The sequence below is a fragment of the Nipponia nippon genome, unplaced genomic scaffold, assembly GCF_047370975.1.
Source record: "Nipponia nippon isolate SJK-2023a ecotype South Korea unplaced genomic scaffold, ASM4737097v1 scaffold_4, whole genome shotgun sequence".
Taxonomy (NCBI): domain Eukaryota; kingdom Metazoa; phylum Chordata; class Aves; order Pelecaniformes; family Threskiornithidae; genus Nipponia; species Nipponia nippon.
Window position 1 is genome coordinate 57,691,898 of NW_028262358.1, and position 25,473 is coordinate 57,717,370.

General features: G+C 42.6%; 1 protein-coding gene across 4 annotated transcripts in view; it reads left to right on the forward strand.

The window, feature by feature from the left end:
• TIAM2 (TIAM Rac1 associated GEF 2) overlaps positions 1-25,473 on the forward strand; it is a 175,718-nt gene that overhangs the window by 53,513 nt on the left and 96,732 nt on the right. Inside the window, exon 5 of one of the 4 annotated variants that reach the window (XM_087773418.1) lies at positions 21,070-21,804. The exons of 2 other annotated variants lie outside the window; for them this stretch is intronic. The gene's annotated coding sequence lies outside the window, so the exon portion shown is untranslated. Of the gene's footprint in view, positions 1-21,069; positions 21,805-22,293; positions 22,426-25,473 lie in introns of those variants that run through there. One more of the 4 variants, XM_087773420.1, reaches the window with a different exon arrangement.

The window sequence follows — 25,473 nt, forward strand, 5'->3', positions numbered from 1 at the left end:
TCTCTCTTTTTTTTTTCCTTCCCCTCCCCAAAGCTGTTGCTCTGCTAAAGAAATCTACTTAAATTAAGCAGTCTGTGCCAAATGAAATCATTCAATTATTGGTGCTTTTGGTCTTTCCTTTGAGTAAACAGAGCCTTCCTGACGGTAGGGCAGTTCCTCAGGAATTCCTTTATGGTGAATTAGGCAGGGCAGTGATGAATAACTGGGGGCAAAGGACACTCTGAGCAGCGAACCAAATTGATTACCTAAGTCCTCAGCTAACTTCTTTAGGGCAATTTTGGATGGGCCCAGTATCCTCTAAGGCATAGGTGGAGCCTAATCTCACCCCAGGGGCCTGCTCTTGTTAATGTTTTCTGCTGTGTTATCGCAGCTTTAGAGCGCTAAAACTGTAATGAATTAAGGGTTTGTAAGAAAGACCAGGAGCTGGAGTCTTTGCACAGCCATTCTCATGGAACCCCGGTGTGTTGGGGGTGATGGGGACAGGACGTTACTGTGGTGCTCTGGGCAGCCCTGTGTCACTGGCCGTCTGCCTCTTCACCCTCTGCTCCCCTGCGAGCGTGCCCCTGCCAGGCAACCAACCCCGCTGCTGGTTCGCCACGGTGGCCTTCCATCTCAGCATGTCCCAGGCAGCTCCAGCGGGCACGGGCTTTGCCACGCGGCTGTTGCCCGTCTGGATGCTCGAGGAGTCCAGGAGCTGCAGGGATCCGGCCTGTCTGTGCCCCCGCTAGCCCCCATGCCCCAGCGCAGAGTGTGCACCTACCAGGGGAACACAGCAACACGATTTCACCGTCCTGCCGTGATTTGGGGAGAGGTTAAAGCATCTGACAAGAAGCATAGAAAGACCCCTTACCAATATTTTCTGTCTACAGCAAACCTGTGATCTGCCATATCTTGTTACAGGAGAGAACAAGGCATCAGGGCATGGACTGTTTTTAAGCGCGCTTGATTTGGTAGCAGCCTGATGTGATCCCTGCTGTCTTAAGAGATTTGTCATTCCCAGCAGTCCTTTCTTTTATTTTTTTCTTTAATTTTGGCTACTGAGGCTACCACCATAACAGCAGAACATCAAGCCAGTCTGTAGGACTGTGGAGCGTGATCCCCCCATTGTATCCTGTACAAAACTAACATGCCGTGTGATCACTGTCTTGAAAGGCAAAGGTGAATCAAAGGTTGCTTATTACACATTTTTTTTTTTTTCTTCCACTGTCCTTTCATCTCCCTTGAATGGTCCTCTCAAGATTCATTTAAAATATGACCCATTGTTACCCATCTGGTTAGGTTTGAAGAGGCCCTGGATTTAATATTAAGTGCTGCTCCCTGGTGAACACGTTGGGGACGTGATTGAAGATAGAGTGAGGAAATGGGATGTGGGACTCAGGAGGGAGTGACGATTTCAGCCATTCGTGTTTGCACTGCCAGCTTGCTGTGCTGATAAGAAACTACTTCAGCACTGTCTTGTATTTTCAGAGTTAGTTTGATGATGAAATATGCTGCTTCTCATGGAAACTATATAGACTTACTGTGAAATAAGCTTTGAAATGGATTTAGGAGCATCCCCACTGTCGCTTTCCAAAGAGCATGGACTTGGATGGGTAAGTCTTGGTTCCTGTGCTGCTACAGCAGAGCAGCACTGGAAGTGGCAGCAGTCAGGCTGGGGAGGTTTCCAGGCAGTGCTGTAGCAGCCCCTAGGCACTTGTACCTTACCTTTTCTCTGAAAGAAGAAAATTCAAAGGGTGCTAACCTTCGAGGATAACTTGAGCTCATAAGCTTTAATCCAGTCTGCACCTCAGGTGCGTATGTATGTCATGGTTTAACCCCAACCGGCAACCAAGCACTGCACCGTCACTCGCTCACTCTTGCCCAGTGGGATGGGGGAGAGAATCAGAAAAGTAAAAGTGAGAAGACCCATGTGTTGAGATAAAGACAGTTTAATAGGTAAAGCAAAAGCCGTGCACGCAAGCAAAGCAAAACAAGGAATTTGTTCCCTACTTCCCATCGGCAGGCAGGTGTTCAGCCATCCTCAGGAAAGCAGGGCTCCATCACGCCTAACGGTTACTTGGGAAGACAAACGCCGTCACTCCGAACATCCCCCCTGTCCTTCTTCCCCCAGCTTTAAATGCTGAGCATGACGTCATATGGTATGGGACACCCCTTTGGTCAGCTGGGGTCAGCTGTCCTGGCTGTGTCCCCTCCCAGGTCCTTGTGCCCCCCCAGCCTACTCGCTGGTGGGGTGATGTGAGAAGCAGAAAAGGCCTTGACTCTGTGTAAGCACTGCTCAGCAATGACTAAAACATCCCTGTGTTATCACCACTGTTTCCAGCACAAACCCAAAATGTAGCCCCATGCTAGCTCCGATGAAGAAAATTAACTCTACCCCAGCCAAAACCAGCACAATATAACACAGAAATTCAGTGCCTGCTGGTGAATCGTTTTGATCTCTGATTTTTTTTTTTTTTTTCATTTTTATTTTAACTTTTTATTTTAAATGGAGTGTTGCAGGGGATGATAGGAGGCGCGGCAGATGGAAGATACACAGGACAGCAGTTAAAGTTTCTCTGTTCCCAAGCTCACTGGTGGCAGATTGGCATGCACCGTTTAGATTTACTCTTCATTTCTAGCTTCTTGCAAGCAATTGCTACTTCCAGTGGCAAGTCTCAAGATACCAGCAGATTCCTGAAAGAGTAACCTTTTTCTTGGAGGAAAGAGGAAGGGGAAGCTTTGTGGGAAGCTATATTTCATTGTCTTGGATGTACAGAACGGAAGTGAGTTCTGACACTGGCCTCTCCCTGCTTCTGGGATTAAGTTCTCGTGCTCTGTGAAAATGTTTTCTGGGGCAGTATGCTTCCCTCCAGTAAATATTTAACTGGCTGCATCTTCATCGGAATTAAACAAGGAACCACCCTGCTATAGATGGCACATACTTATCTTGGGCTTTGTGCTTCTTGTTCACTCAAATTCAGCACAAACGGTAGATGATGTGTGGAGAGATGGGGAAAGGCTGGGTGGGAAACAAAGTTCACAGACTGTCCAGATCCATTTTTTTTTTCTTGTCATGACCTTATGCAGAAAGTCAGTCTGATGTAGATTCACAGGTTGCCTGGTACAGGGGTCACACATGGAAGAGTTTGTCACATGGTAAATTTTGTGTTCAGTTTCTTTGCTTCTTAGTGCTATTTGTCCGAGAAGCTTATAGGAGCATGGGAAGCTTGGCTGGGCTCTGGCCAAGGAATTGCAGCTGGTCTCCTAATTACAAAAAGGGAAAATGATATACAGGCCTGTGGGGATCTGTCAGACACAGATTTATTGGGCAGGATGGAGAGGGACTTAAAGCTATCGCCTCCTCTCAGTCACCCCCTCCCCATACAGTGCACGTGCGCTGAGTTTCATGATACTTTTACAGCCATGCAGAAGTCATCATCTGGAGCACCCTTATCATCTCCCTTCTCCCTGGTTCCTACCTGGTTTGCAGCTCCTCCAAGTTCCAGTTAATGGCTGCATAATGCAGGAAATAACATGCAAAATAATTTTATCCATATCAAAATAAGGGATTCTGCAGTTTGGGACTGCTAAGTGGTAATCTGACCACCTTTGCTGTCTCCTATGCCTCCTCAGACATCAGTAAGGAAAAACACACCAAGATTGCCACTGATAAAAACAAGAGAAGAACCCACATGTGCTGGCTGCTGCAGCACCAGCAAGTGGGAAGAGTTAAAAAGAATTTAAAAAAAAAAAAAAAAAAGTTTGTCCAAAGTGAAATTTGTTGATTTATACTGATTTCTGCAAAACTTGGGTCCCCAAACAAGTTCTTGGAACAGTGCCTGGGGAAGAGGTAGAGGGACCTGCTCATATTGGGAATCTCTGTGCTCTTCTCTTCAAGGACCTGCATGTAACTTCCCTCATGATTTTTAATTATGAGAAAAAGAAAGGGGAGGGAGCTTACAAGGAAAGTGAGCAAAAAACATGCTTGTCATTCATTTGTGCAGTTCCAGGCTTTAGCTAATGTCCCTTGGACTTCTCGCTGCCTTTGCTGTCCCGGCACAGCCCAACCCTCTTGCGGGGACTGCAGGCAGAGGTGCGCAGCGAGGGCACAATCTTGTACCATTTGTCTAATACTCTCGTGACTCTGGGAACACAGTTTGTCCCAAGCTAATCTGAGGAAAATTCATAGCTGGGGGTGAAATCCTGTCTCTGCATTAAGTGACCTCATGCTAATTTTGGTCTAGCTGGGATTTCACCTTTAGGAATGTGAAAGAAAATTAATCAAAAAAGAAGTGCTTTTTAAAGGGAGTAAGCATCAGTTAAACCTTAAGCACTATTTCAGGATACAGGACCTCAGTAGGATAAAGATATGTTAAAAGTTAAACTTGTGCTTAAAATGCTTTTCTGAGGTTTTTCACAAATGGAAACTTTGAGTGCTCCAGTTGTGTACTCTGGCTGCAGGATTCTGGAGTGTATGTGGCACACTAACATATGTTTTTCAAAGCTGGGGGAACTATTGCATATTATGTCATTCTTCATTTCATGACACTGTTGATGCAAACCAGGACAGGAAGCTGGCTGGGATCACAATATATCTCTTTCTTCCTTTTTCTTCCTTTTTCTTCCTTTTTCTTCCTTTTTCTTCCTTTTTCTTCCTTTTTCTTCCTTTTTCTTCCTTTTTCTTCTTTCTTCTTCTTCTTCTTCTTCTTCTTTCTTCTTCTTCTTCTTCTTCTTTCTTCTTCTTTCTTCTTCTTTCTTCTTCTTCTTCTTCTTCTTCTTCTTCTTCTTCTTCTTTCTTCTTCTTTCTTCTTCTTTCTTCTTTTTCGTTTTTTCTTCTTTCTTTTCTTTCTTTTCTTTCTTTTCTTTCTTTTCTTTCTTTTCTTTCTTTTCTTTCTTTTCTTTCTTTTCTTTCTTTTCTTTCTTTTCTTTCTTTTCTTTCTTTTCTTTCTTTTCTTTCTTTTCTTTCTTTTCTTTCTTTTCTTTCTTTTCTTTCTTTTCTTTCTTTTCTTTCTTTTCTTTCTTTTCTTTCTTTTCTTTCTTTTCTTTCTTTTCTTTTCCTCTTCTCCTTGCTCTCTGGAAGGAAAAAAAGCATTAAAGCAAAAAAGAAAGGACAGACTTTGAAATCTAACTGGATAAATGCTTTCCTTTTGAGAGAAACTGTACACATTTTCTCTAGTCTTCTGTACAGAGTGACTTTTGATAACAACAACAAAAAAAAATCTAAAAATTAAAAGTAGCATTAATTGTTTTATAGCTACTGTTTCCCTTTTGACCTTGCTGTTTGACTGTGATTACAGGAGAAGCTGATCAAGAGATCTAAAGAGTTGCAGCTTCCTGGGATTGTCTGTCATAGGGATGAAGAGCAAAAGAATAGCTTTCCATCATGAAGTATGTGCCAGTATATTTTAAAGTGTCCTTAAAAGACTTTTCTTTGGACATAATCGAGTGGATTCAATGACCCAAGAGGCCAGACCAACAAACACATATCAGTCCTTAAGCTATTTTTCTTTTTAAATGAAAGTCAGCAGTTGATCTCGGTAGCATTTCCTGTGTAAATGCTGGCATGCCTTTTGGTGCTGGTTTGCTATCCGAGTTGTTTACATTAGGAAGCAGAGTGACCTAAAGAATTAAGCATTTCTTTGAGGAAGCATTGTTTGTTTACAGTGAATATATAAATATATACCTTGAATTCCTGCAGCCTCTTCCATCTGCTGGTTTGGTGTTTCGGGCTGGATGTGCTCATCTTCCCGGCAAACGCAGAGCCCGGCCGCTAACTGGCCTTGCTTACAGTCTCTATTTGCAGTCCTTGCTGCTCAAACGCTTTGCTTCAAAAGCTGTGCATGGATGAAGGGCAGCTATTCTGTTCAGCAATTTTGGTTAATTTTTACTTGGAATAACAATATTTTAATTTCCTTAGACTCTGGCGGGATCAGTCATGTAAGTGCTGGTGTACATGCTTCACTGTAAGTGAAATTGGTGCCAAGGGTAACAAGATGGAGCCCTTTTAATGTTCTTTTCTCTGCTGCTGAGGTATCTCATCTGTCGTTGAGTAGTTAGCTGCATACTGAAAATGTTTGTTTTCATGTAGAAAGTGATGCGTTCAGTTAAATTGCAAGTAGCAGCACCACGAATTCATCACTTCCCTGGCTGTGTGAATGGGCATGAAGAGACTGTGCCCTACTCTGGGGGGTTGTGTGCGACTTTTCTTCCTCTTTTCAAAATTGGGTTTATTCTGTTCTGGAAAAATGGACAACAACAAGCATTAGTCTTCAGGTGGATATAAGATGCCTCAAAATTAAGTGCTATTGCATCTAACTGCCGTCTGAGGGGAACAGCCTTGGAAAAGGAGGGTTTTGGGGTTGCCTCCTCACGCAGTGCCTGTATGAAGAGGCCCCTGACTGAGTGCAACTTTTGTATGAGCATGAAGCAGTAAATGGCATTTCATCTGATTCTTATTATGCAATCGCATTACCTTCATGTGTGGCCTGGGGAGGGAAGTGGGAAGGGAGGGCAGAGCAAACCAACCCGCTTACCTCCCTGGTGGTAAACCAGAGTTTTAAATGTGAACTGGTTTGGGGGAGGAGAAAACCAGACCAGCGTCTGGCATCTCTGAGTGCAGGCTTTTGCTCTGTTCAAATCCTGTGCATATGTGGAAACTGGGCTTCATCAGCATGAGATGGTTTGGAGTGGCTTGTGCTGCCATGCTAAGGGTCACCTGTGTATGGTAGTAGTGAGTGTGTTTGCTCAGCTGTTAGAGACACAGCGATGGCCAGCATTTTCTTCTGACTTTTGCTTTTTAATTCTAATTCAGAAATAACAGTTTTATCACATTTTCTTCTCTTTTTGTTACTTATTGCTGAAGTTGTCCATAGAAGCTTCCATAGAATAGGAAAAATGTGATTTTTAGGATAGAATCAATTGGTAAAATCAAAGAGGACTTGATGATTTGAGTCGCTATTTTGGTTATTGAGCAGATAATCCCAAGCTGCTAAATTTATTTTGCACAGGGCACTAGTTGTCTTCCTAAAGAGGGGTTGGTTCTCCTTGGTTATTTACTGTTAAAAATTTTGTTTTGCAGCTGAGAAGCTGTCATCATACTTATCTTTTTGCATGTCAGTAAGTCATGTCATACCGAATCATTTTTATTTAAACATTCGTATGATTGTATCTAATTTTAGCAAATTCTTAATTTGGCACTTTTATGTATACAGTTACGCATGACATTTTCACAGCTTGTTAATCTGTTAGCTGTGTCAAGTTCTATTTTTTGGAAATTTGAGTTATATTTAAAAAGGATAAGCAATGTATTTCTTTCGTTGATGAGAACATCTTAAATGTGGTGGCTACAAGAGGAGAATGGAGAAAGTTTATCAAAATATGCAGTTATTTAACTGAACTAACAAAAGTTAGTTCAAAAGACCCATGGAAATGTGGTTTTGCTGCCCTCCTTCCCAGCCCCTTCCGTGCCAGCTGGGCAGGCTGCTGCCAGTAGGGAGAGAAGCTAGAAATCAGCAGACCCCTACCATTGCTGTACCCCTATCTGTAGGCACTGGAGATGTCCTGGACTCCAGCTCCTTATGAAGAGAGCAAATGATGACAAGTATGGAGATAACTAAATGATACCTGGAAGCCATGTGCTGTTGGCCAAAGAGGAATTTATTGCAGAAGAAAAGGAGCAAGTAGGATAGCAATGAGTATTTGAGGACAGAGTTGAGGAAAAACATGAACATTTGCCAGATGGAAGATGTTTTTTAAAGTAAGTTAAAAGGAGGCACACTAAGATACATGGTCTGAACACCAGTGTTTTTTCTTCTTTTTTTTTTTTAACCTAATCTTGGCAAAATCAATTGTCTTAAGTGCTCTAGACTCCCCCCCCCCCCACTCTACAGATGTTCAGTGGAAACTTTATGAACACTAAGCAGTCTGTGAACTTAGTCCAGGTCTTGACAACAGTTTTATGGACTGATTAATGACCTGTGTTACTGTAGGTGTGGGTTTCCTCTTCTGAATGCTGGTGGGGTAACTGAAACTTACACAGATGTGGCTTTTGCAAAAAAAACCCAAAAACCAAAAAAAACCCAACAACTGCAAAACCCCCAGGGATGCACTCTCTTAAGGCACAACTTCAGATGAGAAAGCAAAATGGAGAGCTTCCCTCCCAAAAGCTGAAGAAGGAAAAATATGTGTGTTATATACCCTATAGAATAATGACTTGCTGCTCTTAAGAACTACTACTTAAGAACATACTCTTCAAGCAGGGAAAAGCAGAGTAGATGCCACCTATTGAACCATCAGAGGAAGGAGAGCTGTGCCTCCTCTAACTCTTCGTTAGGCAAATAGGATTAGCTATGGTGGATTAAAATGATCAGGTCTGAATTTTACTTTAATGTAAGTAGGAGCCCAGACCATATGTCTTTGGGGAACCCCATCTGGTTTCAGGCATTTTTAGTGGGAAAATGAGACAGTTTTGATACTTTTGTCATCTGTTGTAGGGTTTTTTGGGGTGAGGGGGGAGTTGCCACAGTTTCAATTTGTTCAGTTCATGAAGTTCCTGCTAGATAAATATTTTGTAAGTGAAATGTTTTGGTTTTGTTTTCCCATTTGTCAGCTTTACACTGTGTTTTCTGAAGGGACAGAGACAGCTTGAAAACTGAATGCTCTAGCAAAAAAAAAAACAAAAAAAGAGACCTTAGAGTCCATCATTTCACATAGCCTTCATTGTCTTCAGAAAAATCTGGTGTGACCACTTTTTTACAAAGAAATAGATCCCCCCCCCCCCCCCCCCCCCGTTCCCTGACTTACATAAGTCACGCAAATCTTCCACGTACTCTTGAAACGCAGGTTTCTTGGTTCCCTTACTTTCCAGAGTGCTCACAGGTTCAGTCTTCAACTGATGATACAGAGGAAGCAGAGAAACAGATGGAACTATATGAAATAGATGAATTAAACACAGCAAAACAGCCTGGTTGTCCTTTTCTCCAGCATTTCTTTCTTTGCTTCAGAATAATTGCACTGATTTCATTGGAGTTATTCCTGATGTAAAGATGCTGCTTGGGCACTGTTATGGTGGTCTTTGTCTGTCATGTAAGTGGTCTTGTAGGTGTTACCAACCAAATTGCTTTAAAATACAACAAAAGCGAGATTTTTTTTCTTTTCTTTTTAAAGAAGAAACAATATCCATTTAAAATAAAAATCTTACCTATGGCCTCATGGTTTAGAGTCATCAAAATGTGAATTCGTGAGTTCATTCACTTAGTTTTGTTGAGAAGGAGTTCATCTTCTTTCTACCTGAGCCCCCAGTTCTGCCATCAACCTGGAGTCTGCAGCCTGCGGGATAAAGTTACTGTTTCATCTGTCACCTCATTTGAATCCTAAATGGCTGCATCACCTCGTAGAGTACAAAATAACAATAGGAAACAGAAAAAATAATACTGAGCAAGGCTTGTATTATAAGGGAAAGTGAAAGGAACTGGTGCTTCTGGTCCCCAGGGAGGAGAGAGGAAAAAGCAGTACAATGGCTGAGCAGTACAAGCCAAGCACAGGAAGAAGGTTGCTGTTTATGGGCTTCCTAGGAGTACCCGCATAAAGCTCAGTGTAGTATGAGAAATGCAATAATACAGAAAGAAAGGAGAAATCAATAGTTCTAAATATAAATTTGTGCATAGCAGAAGAGCCACATAACGCTTTTCTCCAGAGAAATTGTATTTCCTGGTTAGTAAATGGTACTTTTGGGGTCACCAGAAATTCTGTTTCCCAGATTAACAACACGATATGATTTTCTTAGGCCATGTTGTACGCTTGCCAGAAATGCCATCCTCTGAGTCTGTGCTCTGAACTCTGGTATTTATTTAACCCAGCTTCCAGTATTTTGAAAAGAAAGAGTGGTCTCCCACCCCGATCATACTCGAGACAAGCTTGATTGTAACAGTTTCTTATTTTCTCAACCAATAAGAATAAATAAGAGAAGGCAAGACCAGATCTGCTGTTTCCACTCCGTTCTTGAACAAAAAGTGATTTAAACAGGGAACATCTCTCAAGAACCTTCTGTCTTGTGCATTCATTTGTGATGGTACAAAGCAGAAGGAAAGTGCTACGTACTATGATGGGTCAAATTTGATGCCCAGCCTGCACTTGCAGAATAAGAGACAGTCTTCTGTAGAGACTACTTTGAAGGGAGCTGGATATTCTTCAGAGGAATGAATTTTGAGTTGTAATCCTGTCTTTAGGAAATGCACATGCATTCATTTGTGTTTATTCATAACTTCTTGTATTTAAAAATGGGTCAAGGAGAGAAAGACATTTTGCCTGTTATTGCCAAATAATGTGCTACATGCAAATAGAGCAACTGCTTTCTTTCACCATCCGTAATGACCAGGTGTCCACCACAGAAACCTGTAGAAAGCAGGCATGAAAAAGGGCACCAAATATCAGTGAGCCAGTGAGCTACATTTACTAGCTTTGGTTTGTAATGACGCTGAGCTTCTCTGCATGCCAAGGCTCAGAGCAGACTCAGGGGGATCTCATCAATGTATATAAATACCTGAAGGGAGGGTGGAAAGAGGACAGAGCCAGGCTTTTCTCAGTGGTGCCCAGTGGCAGGACCAGAGGCAATGGGCACAAGCTGAAACACAGGAGGTTCCCTCTGAACATCAGGAAATGCTTTTTTACTGTGAGGGTGACTGAGCACTGGCACAGGTTCCCGAAAAAAGTTTGTAGAGTCTCCATCCTTGGAGATATTCAAAACCCATCTGGACATGGTCCTGGGCCACCGACTCTAGGTGGCTCTGCATGAGCGGGGAGGTTGGAGCAGATGACCTCCAGAGGTCCCTTCCAACCTCAACATTCTGTGATTCTGTGAAACCTGGCATGATCCGTGGTTAGTTGACCATTCTCATTCACTAGTAATGGAATTGCTCATAGTTTAAATCATTTATTTCTGGGTACAAAGTAAGGAACAAACTCAAAAACGTTTGTAATCTCTGCAAGGGTCACTGCTGAGTTTTCATGTTGGTTCATGCTGAGGTGTTAGCTTGGTTGCTGTAACAGCAACAAAACATGTAACTGAGGTTAATCTGGTTTATTAAAAGCAATGTCCTGTGGCCGTACTATGGGTGTAGTTTCACTCAGTTCTTCAGATGCTGGTATGCCTAGCAGCTCTCCCCACTAGAGAGGACTTGCTGCCTGTCAGGGATGTTGAGCAATGACCGTTTATCTTAACCTTGCAAATATAGACCACCACACTGAAAATGAGGTTTTCTGCATGTGTTTCTGTGTGTGCATATGTTCATTTATCAATTTCATAGTTATCAACCTTAGTAGTTTGTTGTTGAAAAATGATAAGTCACCAGAACGTGTTGCAGATTTTTACACGGACTTTGTTTTTTCCAAAATTTCACATTTCAAGAAAAGCATTTTATTAAACACATGATTTTTTAGAAGTTTCAAACACCTCTATTTACTAAAAGTAGCAATTTGTCCAAATTAAAATATTAGATTGGAACCACTTTGAAAACATAGAGCTGAAATGCAAACTAGACTGTGGGTTTGATTTATTCCAGACACAATTAAGTGAAGTTTTGAGATCCAGACATTCCTAGTTTTTGAATATTGTTCAAAATCTAGGCCCAGACATGAATCTTGCATTGGAACGTTCACCAATGTATATATCACTGAGGGATATTTAACAAGGTTTGATTGGACCTGGAAGGTAATGACTGCCTAATATTTCTGATTAATAGAGAGGAATTAAGGATTTCCTGGGGATGGCCCCGAGGTCATCTTGCATTTCACAGATACAGCCTGCAAGAAGAGGTTGTAAACTGTCTCATGCATCGCAAAACTAATGTCATCGTTGATAAACTCAGTATGTAGCGAGTGCGTTAGGTGAGCAGAGTGTTCCTTTTCTGTATTTAGCACAGTTAAACAAGGTGATAGTTTGCTTTATGTAAAGGTAACCTTTTGATTTTATTTATTTTATGTTATTATCTCAAATTTGCAGGAAAATAAAGATGTAATAATCTGAATTCAAGCCAAGGCAAGGGATATGTTTTAATGTGTTGGCTCAGTGTACCTTGCCAGCCCATCATAAAGTCAAGAATACAGTACACTACCTAAAGTTAGGCATATTTTTAAGGACCATACTGAAATGAAAAGCAGATCTGTGTGACTTCATCCTCTGGGTACTTTCACTGCTTTTGGCCTGATCCAAAGCCCACAGAAGTCAGTGGGAGCCTTTCTATTATCTGTGGTTGGCTTGGATCAGGCTCTATTTTAGTAATGCCATTATGTCAGCAATAATATTTCAGGAAGCTGAAAGGCAGCTTGATAAGGTGGGAGAGAGCAGGCAGGACTCAGAAATCACTGCTTCAGAGTAGACCGTTCACACAGGCTTGAACATTGTTTAGAAAGAGTAGAGCACTTCAGAAAAACAGATCCGCTTCTGCAAATTGCTTAGGGATACTGAAGTCAAAGAGCATCCAAACATTGCTTTGTTGGTTGCCTTTACTGCAAATAGAGTTAATGTTTCATTATATATGGAAAAATGGTATAGAATTCCCCTCTGGGCCCCATGGAAAAAGTGAACCAGCAGGAACGTTAATTGTAACCCCCTTCTCAGATGCCAGGAAAGAGGAAAGAGTCCCTGAGGCTGCCATACCCTAACAAGATATCCTGTTGAGGTCAAGAACATTTATTTTCTTCCCAGATCTGAGCTTTCTACCTCAGGCAACGAGAAAGAAACTCAAATTAGTTGAGAGAAAATAGGAAACAGACAATGCCGATGCTCTGCTTGTTAATTCACATTAAACTCTGGGATATGTGTGGGGAAAGGCTTCTGTCTTTCCTGCAGTCTTCATGGTTTCAGGGAAGAGCCCCTTGCCTCTGTCCCTGGGAGATGGATGGAAGCAGGGTGACGGTGGCGCCTGGCCGGCTCTGCTCCGAGGGGAGTGCAGCACGTGGGAGGGGGTGCAAGCGGGGCTGGGCTGGGACCAGGGTATGCAGAATTTCACAGTGACCCAGACGTTATGAACTTCCGCACATTGGGGTATTAAGGATTACATCCTTAAGTGGCTTAGCTTTGAAGGCAGTAAGTATGGGCAAAGAGGACCTTGGAAACCCCTGGTCCCTGATTCCCTTTTGTCCCTGAGCTGGGAACTAAAGCCCGGCTCTGCTGCCCTCCCTGCGGCTCAGACTGGAAGTGGGAAAGGATGCCCTGTACACAGCAAGGGGAAGAGGAAATCCCTGGCCACATGACTTTGTGCAGATGGTCTTAGCCTTCTCGCATAATCCTACGCTTTTGTTTCTTGGGAGGGGACCCCACCTCTCCCTTGCCTGAGTGTAAGCATGTGTAGGAGGCTCAGTGGGGGGAATCTTGCTGATTTAATTATTCCTTACATGTTGTTTGCCTGTGTATGGGACAATTGAGCCCATAATAATCAATCTTGCATGCTCTCAAACAGGAAAATGCTGCGTATGATCTAAGCTGCATGCTGAAATGTGGTTATTGGAAATGAATTTTATGGATTAATAGGCCAGTATCATGTTGTCTCTTTGCTTTTTTGGGCTTTTAGTTATTTATTCACAATGTCATGCCCGCAAAATATTTTATGTTTTTCCATTTAGCTTGCTGACTTAGTCTTCTGCTTCTGGAAAAGTTTATATGCAGATGACAAAATATAGATTTTCTATGTAAACTGGTGGCTTACTTTTTGTTCATGTTAATTGAAAGGCTTGTCTCTGTAGCATCTTTTTAAAGAATGGGAAAGGAATTTCCCAAACTCCTATTATATGCATTTAGGTAATTTATTTTTGCTATTTCTTATCCACATTGTGGTTGCTTAGGAACAGAAGTAATAATTTTGAAGTCTTCTTCCATTTGTCCTTCCATCAAACTGGCAATTCCCTATATCTGTCCTGTTCCATATGGTGATCTACTAAATAGTTACATGTCTTCCTTTATAGCCTTTGAACGGGTTTGTAAATCTCTTTCTTTTCACACATGGTCTGTGTTTTGGTAGTAGAGGTCTATTGCGTGCATTGGTAATTACTACACTAACATTCCTTACACAATTTACGTGAGGAACTCTGTTCAGGTGTTACAATTCTGAAGGGATTCCAAATTTTAGAGGTCTCCTGACACAGCGAAGAAAATAAGACAGTCCTGTTGATTGTAAGTCTGTTAAGTTTTTTCCCATGTTCAGAAAGGCTAGGATTACATGAGATGATTACTGCTGCAGAGCGTGTTTGACTGCTGTTAAGATAAGTGACTGAGAAATAATCCATCATAAGTAAAGCTGCTGTTACTCTGCTTCCTTACTAGTTGCGTTCCCCTTCATTTCTATACATATTAGGTGTGGGAATATCTATCTGGCTCTATAAGCATGAGTGTCATTTGTTTGTAACCTCTAGTGCTGCTACATTAGTTTGTTTATACCTATTATCTATCATATGGCAGATGAGAAGAAAAATGAATAAATAGTTATTTTGCCTCCCCCTCCCCATAACTTCCCATATGTTGAGATGCTTACTGTTGCTCACTTAGCATTCAGGCTTGAAACAGCATGTTTCAAATTTCTCTTTAATATAAGTTACTTGTTTACTTCGTTTGGTAGGTGCAGTGCTTATCAGCAACATATGTCCTCTTTGTTTAAAGTGAGGTTTTTAAAAAATGTTGAGACGCTATACCGTGGTCTGTACCCTTGCAGAAGCCGGCGCCCTCCGTCTTTCATTGTACGGTGGGGATAACAGAAGCCTCTTGCCTACTTAACTCATGTGATTAAAAAGGGACACATTGTGATGTTCTCCTCAATTAGCATGATCGGCTCCCGGGGAGCAAGGGAACCCTGACTGCAGTGGTTCACATTTTCCCCTCTAATGAGTAGAAAGAGTCTTTTGAGAATTGCTAAATAATTCAAACCATTAGGAACCTGTCAACTTAAACAATGCCCTCTCTGACCAGAAAAATGGTTGTGAGCAGTTGGACACCCTGGCAGATGTTGAACTTGTTCTCATTGTTCACTCTGCTTCAGGCAAATAGCTTTGCAGCCACTTACAGGATTCGTGCATCGCTCCATTCAGGCGGTGCATGCGGGTATAATCAACACATGTTAGCCAGACTTCTTCTAGCTTTTATACCCCAGTATTTCTTTTAGTTAATTTAATGATATTGTAATAAGCTCCTAATATTACCATTTACCACTTTTAGTAGGTTTGCCAGCCAGCTATAATGAGCAACCACAATCAAGGCTTAAAAAGCACACCCCCACCCCCAAATTTGACTTCTTTAATATTGCTTCTGTTGTGTTAATTCCTTATTTTGCATTTTGAAGTGCTTCTCTACAAACAGAAGGATTAGAGGTACTGTCAAGCAGAATTTGCATATAACCCTAGGATCTGAAACTTAAGGGGAAACACTTATGTCTTGAAATTTCCTATAAAATCACATGCATAAGCAGGACTACTTTAGTTAAAATTCATTATGCAACAAGATGTATTTTGTATGCCTTGTGGTGCATGCTGTTGAAGCAAACACTGATTTGACATAATTTTCTTAGAAACTTTGCCATACTTTTCTTTCTGTAACATTTATTTATGTCTGTAGATTTTCCTGACTTAATTGATGAAACAAGGATCAGTATTATAATGAAAAACTATTTAATACATTTGATTAGAAAACAACCCCTTAAAGTGTCCCTGCCTCCTGGCAACTCTTTGCACTTCTGTCTTGAACGGGTGATAGCAAATAGTCAATCTTGCACAAGCAATTAGCTGGTCTGTTGGATCAGTTAATGGAACAAGCTATGGTAGTAATGCAATGTGAAATAGCATCTGTGCTTTATAAATATTTATGTTGTAAGATCTCCTAGTATATTCTTGTGACAAATGACTCCACCTTCAAATATTTTTACATGTTTAATAGCCGTCCTTTTTTTTAACACTATGTGTCAAGGCTTCAGTTCTCATTTTTTAACCTAATGCATTCAAAAAGACCTTTCCACTCCTATTTTTGTGAGATTTTTCCACATTTTAGATTTTTGTTCCTGCAAAGTAACAGTCCTAAATTGAGAGCATTTTTACACCTATTTGTTGCAGTTAAAGAACTTTTGATTACAGCTTGGAAGATACAGTTACCTAGTTAACTAAAATTTGTTACTGCCCATCAGGTATTGAAAAAGTGTATCGCTGAGGTAGGGTGCTTGTCAAAAAAGATGAGTGAGTTCTGCTCTAGTGATACAGAAAGTAGCAAAGACTGCTCAGAAGGGATTCCCATCTTGATCTGGTGTATCAGTATTTCTCTCTCACTTGGTTTTTCAAAAATGAAGCTTTTACCATTAGTTCTGAAGACAAAAGAAAATTAAGAAGTGTGAGCCTCTGAGGCCGTGCAGGGCGAGCCTCTGTAGCAGTAGCTGCCACCACTTCTGAGGGCCACCTTGGTCTCAGGTGTTGACTCTTGTGAGGGCCTCGTTGGTCTTGGATGTTGCAATGGCAACCCTGGCAAAACAACCCCCCGTGTTTATTGCTGAGCACAACGTTCTGTGGCGTGGGATATCCCTTTGGTCTGCTGGGGTCAGCTGTCCTCGCCGCAACCCCTCCCAGCCTCTTGCCCACCCCAGCCTGCTCGCTGGAGGGGCAGAGTGAGAAATGGAGAAAGCCTTGATGCTGTGCCAGCACTGTTCAGCAATAGCAAAAGCATTGGTGTGCTATCAACGCTCTTTTAGTCTCAAATCCAAAACACAGCACCATAGGGGCTGCTATGAAGAAAATTAACTCCATCCCAGCCAGACCCAGCGCAGGAGTACCTATCATTGCAGGCCAGGCTGCTCGCATCCAGTATGCTCAGTCCTCTATATTGAGGAGATGGGTTTGCTGCGTAGTTAATCTCTTTTTCTCTCCTAATTGATTTCCCATTTTTCAGTAGTGCTTCTGGCACATGCCCTGCAATCACGTGATCATGCTTTATCTTTCTTCATTTAATTATACTGAAATTAATAAGACAGTAACCAGAGGCACTTTGATTCCCCAACTATTCTCTATAACTCGCTTGAAAATATATCACAACCACAAATAGTAAGCCCGTGCACTACAGCAGTGCTAAAGAACCACGCAACATAAAAATAAAGGAAAAATTTCATCTTGCTTTAAACATCAGGTGTGGTTTATTGCATGCCTTAACTGTCAGTGGGTCCTCCCTATTTTGGATGCTGGGAAAACCCATTTGAGAGGAGCACGAGGTGTGTGTGGATTGTGCCTGGACAGCAGCCCCTCTCCTCTGCTGAGCAGGACAAGGGCATGCTGGCTCCACAGGGAGGTGGGGATGGGGAGCATCCCTTTGCTCTCCTGTATTACAGCATTTCACAGGGAGAACAGGAGCCTCTGACAGGAAGGTAGTAGCCACTTAGGGTATTGTAAGTCTCCGTGATAGCTGAGGGTATAAAATTGTGCTCATCTGCAGCATTTTTCATTGCTTAACATCTATTCTGACCTTTAGACTTGTGTTGATGCTGTCATTCAGTAAGACAAATGGCCTGCTGGGGTCTGTGAGCTCTGGCAAGAAGGAACGTGCTAACACATGGGCTCCTGTTTACTCTTTTCCCAAACTCTGAATCAGAATTAAGTAATGAATGACCTCAATTATTGTTGTCCTTTTCCATCTGACAAACATTTGGAGATGAGACCAGGATGCCAAGTGGGTGGGCACTGGTTTGCAGAAAGGTGAGAAGTTTGCAGAAATTGAATTGACATCTTCTGGAGGAATTTCATGTGGCGTAAGGTTTCCCTTTGCCGCTGGCTGAATGGGAGACTGCTGCATTTCTTGTGCAGTTCCCCTCCAAGGCCAAAGACACCAAGGATGGACCTTGAGTACAGTTTAATGTGAATATTTCTCTAGCAGATGTTGCGTGATTCAGATGTTTTAGTCATGAAATCAACAAGGCCTCGAAACTCATCCCTGGTTATTGTCTTGTTGACACTAACATGTAATTATTTTTTAGCACCTTAGTTACACTTAGCATAGCACAACTTCCCAGCTTTCTTGAGCACTTCATTAGAGGTTTCTGATTTGAGAAACCCGATTTCCTACTTCAAACTTCTTTAATTCCTACACATGTTCTGTTTTGGAGAACATGGGAACGTGTTTTGGATTTCAGGGGAAGTCTCTGTACACATCTACCAGTCTGTGGTTAAGCCATGATCGGCAAGATACCGAAATCTCTCCATGTGTGCCCGTCCAATGCCGGTCTGTTGAGTATTGGCCAAGGGACCTTATGGACCAGGGATTTTCACACAGCTCAGCTGTATCGCTGTCAGGTGAGCCAGGCAGGAGAGGGCAAGAGGCAAAGTGGGGAACTGGCCTTTCAGAAATGGACTGGACTGTGTCTAGGAAAAGATATTTTATAGGGGTGGCATATGTTCACAAAAGTGGGCTGACTTTAGGGAAGGAGGTGTGTCTTCTTCTTAGCATGAATGCTGGGGATATGTGCATTTTCTGTGTTTTTCTTAGTGGATTTCCATTGCTTAGAAAACAGAACAGTGTTGACAATGGGATGTCTTAGCACTTTCAAAGTAAAATCTAAACATTTTTGTAGTGCAAAAGTAGTGTAAAACATAGGTTAAAATAGCTATCTGTTTAATATTGATAATTCATTTATCGCCATCTATAAATATAAGTTCTTGGATTTAAAATATTCGATAGAACACATTGCTTAACATACAACCTTCATAACATCTTTTTAATCTAGTGTGTTTATACAGCCAACCTGCTATCCAAGGCACAACTTTTATTTTTAATTCCATTACGGACTTCTCTGTGCAAACTACAGTTTGTTTTTACTGCAAAACAGAGATGTTAAGAGCCATTAAGCTAGCAGAGACATGCATTAACACAAGCTGCAGAGCATCCTCTTACTGTATTGAAATATCCTTTAATTTCCTATGTGACGTAGCAGTTCTCTAGAAAATGAGGATAATGGCACCGTTCTCCTTCCAGCAATGTTGTGATGATACATTTCTGGAAGATTGTGAGGCACATAAGTACTTCAGATAGTAATAAGAGATTAATCTATTGTATTCAGCATGGAGCTTGCCTACTACTTGTTGATCTCCAGAGAATATTTCATTATCAGGTTGTCCCAAGTTGATAATGGCAAGGCAGCGGGTGAGAAAAGGGGGACAAGGTGGATGTGGAGACTCAGTTTTGGGGGTGTAATAAAGAAGGACCCTCATGCTGTAACCCATGAGCTAGACTGTACCAAAGCCTCATCAGCCTGTCCTTCCTGTTCCCCAAGTAGCTCCTCGAGGAGCGAGGCAGGAGGAGGCCCCATGGTCAGGGGGAGGCACTCGCAGCAGCCCTGAGATGGAGGATGTAAGTCAAGGAGAAGTCAGAAAAGTATGCCTTCAGCATGTAATATCAGTGTGCTAAAAGTAATCAGTTAAGTATGTTAGAGGTGGAAACCAAAAATAAAAGAACCTGGGGGGTATCAACTGGATTCTTGAGACCAAACTTAATGAGTGTTGGTTGGCTTGTCACAAAAAGTGGGAATGCATTGATGAAACTGGCTGATAAAAAGTGGGACACATAGTAGGTACACAGGTAGATTAGAAATACTGTAGTAAATAGCTGAATGACCCTAGGACAGGAATGATAAAATGCAGTGAACTTGAAGAAGGAGAAAGTACAGGGTTGAGTGCTTTGCACTAATAGCAAGAATGCCTGTTGACATTTGGGAGTCACCCTCTGAAAATGAAAGAGGAAGGGAATGGACAGCTTTATTATCCATTGCTGGAAGACTGTGAGGCACTAATGTGATTCAGCTGGGTCCTAGGTTATGTCAGTCCAGGTATTTTTTGTTGAGTTAGGAAACAATTACTATTATTGAACAGGGTGCTGGAGAGGCATCTTTGGGAATGGTATTTATATTTCTGAACATTCACCTTTAAGAAAGATAAATTCAACAAAATAGCTGCTGCTGAAACACTTCTGGGCTGGCTGGAGGCTAACCTTATCTAAGAAATCATTTGAACATGGTTTATTTAGTCAGCTAAGAGGTGGACTCATAGGGGAAATGAAGTACTCTCTGTGTGAGAAGGGGGATGGGACCAGAGGCCAACTATTGCTCCTGAGAGAGACGTGGTGCTTTGACTTGTGAGCTGTCATTGCTTCCATGTTAGTCTCAGGACTTGGATCTGGCCTATTAGTGAAATACTTGGACTGCAGCAATGCTAAGTGAAGAGAATATAACTGTACTGGGAACAGGAAAAAGAAAATAGTCTGCTTTTCACAGAGAGCAAAGTTGTCACCAAAACAAGGAGATGTGAAGCCCCCAGACATATATTCAGGCATAGAATTAGGAGGACAGACGTACGTCATGTACTGCTCTATTACATTTTACAAAAACTGACCTATGGAACTCACTTGGAGAAAACTTAATTGAGGTCAGTAGAATTAAAAGAAGGATTTGACATTTGCTGTGATGAGGAGAGCGTATTCAGTGCTGATATTGTTAACCTGTGAAGTCTGAGAAGAGATCCGAGTTGTTGTTTTCCAGTGGAGGAGTTAACTATAACTTGGCTTTGGAGATTAAATAGGATTTTGTTCCAGATTATCCCAAAGCTGCTGGGTTTTGGAGTTTCGTCTGTAGTGAGACAGGATAGCGGACACAGTGAAGCAGGGGTCCACTTTTAGGTGGCAATTCCTATGTTACTATGCAAATCGTTATTTCATTTTCATGGACCTAAATATTGACTTGGGGCTTTTGTGGGTTACTAATGATTTCTATTATAGTGTTCAAGTGTTTCTTTTCAATTGAATACGTCATCTGCAGTGTAACTTGGCTGTATTTTCATGCTTGGCACTTGAATGTGACCCTGCAATTTTATTAGAATATTTGAATAAATGCCTTGTTTTTGGCTGAGTTTGTTCACCAACTGTTGCTGCAATCAATGAAGTGTTGAGCTTTTCTGATAATAAAGCAATTGTTCATGCGCCTAACCACAGATTTAACAGCCTAGCTCTGTATATTGAAACTTGGAGATGTCATTTGCATCTTAAGAGACTCATTTTATCAGTTATTAAAAAACAACTAATTCTCTCCACAGGATAGCATAAAAAGTATGACAGAAGAAAGCAGCAAGGAAGAGAGCACCAGAGTTTGTGGTTGTATACGTGATGCTGTTGTGCAGAATCATTAAACGCGGCTGAGAGCCTCTCTTAAGAGTGGGTTTTCATGACTACAACATTCCCTCTGTGGTTTGGGGAGTTACGTTTTTGCCAGGGCGTCTCACACAAGGATGTTAGGAATACTCACTCCCTCCTAGCAAGTTAAAAAAAAAAAAAAAAAGGAAGGAAAAAAAGACCAAAAGTAAAGAGGAGGAGACCCTGGAGCTACCTTCAGGCAAGCAAACCCCTCTCCATTCGGCAGCCTTCCTAGCAGCTTTCCTGTGGAAGCAGCCTGGCGGCTGAGGAATGCGGGGTCAGACAAGAGCCCAGTCACGGCGTATTCCCCGGCGGCTGCCCGGCATCGTGGCAGGCCAGCCCACGTAATCGTTTCAGGCGGCCCGTGGAAAACCACCCTCTGGTTAAGTCTGCATCATGCTGTTCCACCAATGGAAAAAATTGAACGGGAGGAGGGTGTGTAGCCTGCAGACAAAAATACATCCAGCCTCGCACAGGGTCTGTTTTTAGTTCCTAACGGCTGAGCGTTTTGAAGTGTTAGGCACAGTTTCCTGGCGTGCCCAGGGCAGGGAGAGTCCCTGTGTCTGCGTGTCCGTGTCCCCGCAGCAGAGCTGGGGCGCCCGTGGGGCCGGGAAGCTGAAGACAGCTCCTTGGGGAAGGTAAGCGGGAATGGAGAGGGGGGGCTTGAGTTGGGGAGCGAGCTGCCAGGGGACCGTGGTCCTCTGCTCACCGGCTGCTGGCCAGACCTGTAGAACTGAAGGAAAAGTAAGGAGAGACTTGGGAAGCCTTTGAAAGCGGAGGGCAGAGCGGGCTGCTGCAGTGCCAGGACTTGCAGCCCCTGCGCTGCCTCTGCTATCGCCAGCTGTGCCCTGGATGAATGGTTTTCCTCCAGAAAACAGTTCTCGGTGGTCATCTGTCAAACTCAATTGCCTGAATTGCTAAATAAACCACCACTAGGATCATTTTACAGCTCTGCTATGACTGGACTGGATTTTTTTTTTTAAGCACAGTATGAGAATGTATGTTTGAGAGTGCTACAGTTTCTGCAACAGTAATGTGACTCTCCTAATACAGTATGATTAATAATCTGTCTGAATCTTGTCTTTTTTATTATTCCGTCTGTTCTCACTAATACTTAAAGTAACTTGCAATAAATAGACAGTGTACCCAAGCAAGGGTTATATGTTTGTGAAGTGTTAGAGGAAAAAGTTTCAGTCAACACTGCCACTACTACTGAACTGGGACAGTATGGAAAATCAGAGCTTCTGCATCTGGCAGAGGTAGGTCCTGCACAGGTTTTGATCTTTCTACATAGATTTTTAATACTATGTAGTTTTTTAATACATAACTATACAAAAATTGTAAAAATGGTATGTTCTGTGGCACAGAAAAAATAAAAAAGAGGGAAATGCCCAAGAAATAGAGAAGTGCCTTTCCCCCCACCCTTTCTTTTTTAAGGGGGGGTGATTAATGGCTTGTGCAATGCAACCAAAGTTTGCTACTTTGTTTATGCTTGTTGCTGATGTGGTCATGGAGTTAATTTTGTACACTGGTGACTTCATTCTGGAAATCATGCATTTCTTTCCCTTCAGGGTGGATGATTTGATAACATTATACAATGTATAGCAATTGCTAATTAGAAGCAAGGGATGACATTTTTTTTTAACTGATCAGCCTTAACAGGAAGGGGGTATCCACATACCATGGACGAGAGGACTCTCAGAATAGGGCACTCTGTAGCGGTGAAGCTACAAAGCAAGTGTTTTAGTGGGGAAACCTAATCCTCAGTGTACTTTTTTATTCTTTTAGTGTGTGAGTAACATGCTGGTACTACAGGGGTTCAGTAAAGGAAGCCCTAAGCTGTGTGTTACTGCTGTAGGGCTCTTGGCATGCAAAAATCAAGATCTGCTTTTAATTTTCCAAGGGACTATGTCTCAAGTTTACTTCTGGTGTCTGACTCCCAGATCCTCTGTCCTCTTCAGGAAGTCCCAGGGCCGAAGGTGGGAAAGCATTTACTTTGGAATCGACATCCTCAGGTGTTTATGAATGTGTAAACTGAGAAGTAGAAAAGACTATGCCAAATGCATGGTTTTCTCCCTCCCGCCTGTGGAGTGGGCTGTGTAATAGGAGGCAGGCAAGGAGTCCCACAGCCGTCCCAGCCCCTGTCCCTCAGCTTGAAGCATGTTGTCCTGCCAGTTGCTACTGGAAGTTTTTCTCTGGTGCGAAGGGTTAAGAGTTGGTCCAATAGACTTGGAAGGTGTTACACCAAAAAGGGTCCTGGGGAGCAGAATGGGTTAATGTTCCTGCCTGGGATTGCTTGTCCTTGCTGCCGTTTGCTTCTCCTTTTGGTAGGGTCTATGGGGCTGCTCGGGGTACAGTGTTGTAAACTGTGCCCTAGTCCAAAAATAACCTTTCTCCTACCTTATCCAAAGCTGATGTTTTGGCACCTACAGTTTTGGGTGGGTAAGTGTGAGAGAATATCCTCGTAGCTGCGGGCTGACCATGGTTGTATCTGATAGCACGAGATGGTTGCTACTGAAGCAGACAAGAGAGGAGAAGGATAGATGTTCTTGGTGTGGATTTGGGACTCCCAGTTTGACCAGAAAGCCCCAGTCTCACCTCCTCTTGTTATCACGAGTAAGGAGGGCTGAGGCAGAGACCTCTTCAGGAGTTTGTCTAAGCTCAGGCAGATAGCCTGCAGACCTGAGCTCGGTCTCTGAAGTGTTGTTACTCCACAGCCCAGGGTGTGCAGTGAGGCTGGAGCATCTTGGCTCCTTCCAGGTGCACCATCGTCCCTGCCTGAGGCCCCAGGCCTTGAAATCCCTTGAAAGCACAGCATTAATCTGCATCGGGACCTGCCAGTATGCTTACAACCAGAGTAGGTGGAGAAGAAAAGACCTTTCGGATCACTGAGTTCATTTCCTCTTCAAGGGCAGGAAATAGACCCTTTGACATATCAACTCTTTAACTACTGTAGCTACTGCATTAAGCCAAGATGTTAGCTGGCATTCCTGGTTTTGTTTTTTTTTTTTTTTTTTTTTTTTCTTAACAAGCTTAATGGCTTTTATTTAAATGGATGTGCACTTTAGCCATTGTGTATAAATTCAATAACATTTACAAATGGTGAAATTTGTTTTTCCTGCCAAAGAAAAGTAAGTCCCTAGAGATTTACACTGTATCAGCACTGGTGTAATATGATACGGATCTTCAGGCTTGACTCAGCCTTCCATATTGCACTGACTTGAAAGCCATAAAGCATAATTTAATTAAGCTGCCAATGTCTTGGACCCAGAAGAACAGGTTGAGTAAAAGAAGGAACCATGTCGCAGGTACGGCATGTGTAATTCTGATGCGATACATCTGTGATGCAGTGTGGACCTGTTGTGATTAATGTTATTTTAAGAGAAGGAACCAGAAAAGGAGATTGTCCCTTTCTTGCTTAAACTGTGACATTAGAAATCTATGTGCAATGTAGGTATGATTCACAGCGTGAAAAGAAGTGTCTGGGGTCATAATGACTACTTATGTTTAATGAGAAAAATGATTGATTTTTATAGAATCATAGAATCATTTAGGTTGGAAAAGACCTTTAAGATCATCAGGTCCAACCGTTAACCTAACACTACCAAGCCCACCACTAAACCACGTCCCTAAGCACCACATCTACACATCTTTTCAATACCTCCAGGGACAGGGACTCAACCACTTCCCTGAGCAGGCTGTTCCAATGCTTGACAACCCTTTCGGTGAAGAAATTTTTCCTAATATCCAACCTAAACCTCCCCTGGTGCAACTTGAGGCCATTTCCTCTTGTCCTATTGCTTGTTGCAACCTCCTTTCAGGTAGCTGTAGAGAGCAATAAGGTCTCCCCTCAGCCTTCTCTTCTCCAGACTAAACAACCCCAGTTCCCTTAGCTGCTCCTCATAAGACTTGTGCTCTAGACCCTTCACCAGCTTCGTTGCCCTTCTTTGGACATGCTCCAGCACCTTGATGTCCTTCTTGGAGTGAGGGGCCCAAAACTGAACACAGTACTCGAGATGTGGCCTCACCAGTGCCGAGTACAGGGGCACTATCACCTCCCTGGTCCTGCTGGCCACGCTATTCCTGATGCAGGCCAGGATGCCATTGGCCCTCTTGGCCACCTGAGCACACTACTGGCTCATATTCAGGCGGCTGTCAACCAACACCCCCAGGTCCTTTTCTGCCAGGCAGCTCTCCAGCCTCTGTTCCCCAAGCCTGTAGCATTGCATGGGGTTGTTGCAGGACCTGGCACTTGGCCTTGTTGAATCTCATACAATTGGCCTTGGCCCATCGATCCAGCCTGTCCA